Source organism: Ursus maritimus, unplaced genomic scaffold (genome assembly GCF_017311325.1).
Source record: "Ursus maritimus isolate PB19 unplaced genomic scaffold, ASM1731132v1 scaffold_16, whole genome shotgun sequence".
Taxonomy (NCBI): domain Eukaryota; kingdom Metazoa; phylum Chordata; class Mammalia; order Carnivora; family Ursidae; genus Ursus; species Ursus maritimus.
The window spans coordinates 48,819,871-48,820,870 of record NW_024424008.1 but is presented as its reverse complement, the minus strand read 5'-3'; positions in this window follow the sequence as shown (position 1 = coordinate 48,820,870).

Below are 1,000 nucleotides of genomic sequence, written 5' to 3'. Positions count from 1 at the left end.
TTCATGATACTTGGGGAGACAGAGTAGTCAGGTATCTATGCTTAGAAGATAAACCTACTGGCAGTACCAAGGAGAAGTCGATTTTTCTTCAGTTTGTGGATTGTTCAGGCTTCATATGGAGACCTTGGTAGAAACAAGGAGAAATGAATTCCTTTGATACCGTCCTCAGCCTCGTCTCTGGAGCTCTCTGCTATTATCAGTGTGATGTGTAACCTCCCGGCCTCTTCCTGTGCATTCACGTACATACGTGTCTTGAAACATGTAGGTTTTGCTTTTTTCTAAATGATAAAGTGTTACATAATTAGACTGTTTGCAACTTGCTTTTTTTTTTCTTTTTTGTAACTAAGAACAAATCATGGAGCATTTTCCATGTCAGTGTATGAAGATTCCCTTCATTGTTTACTGCTGTAGAACGCTCCATAGCATGGGGGTGGTTTAGCTGCAGTGATGGACAAAAATGTTGTCATTTCAATTCCACAGAGAAAGATTTTGTTTCTGTATGACTGACTCTACTTTTGGGTAGCTATCTGGGAAGGTAGATTCTTTCCATCCATTTCTTTCTTTCTTTTTTTTTTTAATTTTGTAAAAAATGGATTTGAGAGAGAGAGCACAAGCGAGGAGGGGGGAGGGAGGAGGGAGAGGGACAAGCAGACTCCCCACTGAGCAGGGAGTCCGATGTGGGGCTCCATCCCAGGACTCTGGAATCATGACGTGAGCCAAAGGCAGACTCTTAACTGACTGAGCCACCCAGGCGCCCCTCTTTCCATCCATTTCAAACACTATGCGTTTTTAACATTTATTGGGCCTCTGTCATATATAAGTACAGCACTAGGTGTGGGATTCCACAGATGGGGATGATCGTGTCCTTGCTTTTGGAAAAGTCAGTCTGTTGTGAAACGAATACGTTTATGGTTTCAGTGCACTTATTAAAAACCTACTGAATGGCTGCCAATTGGGGCAGTAAGAAGGTCAGTGTACCCTGTTCCTGAGCTCCCATCCC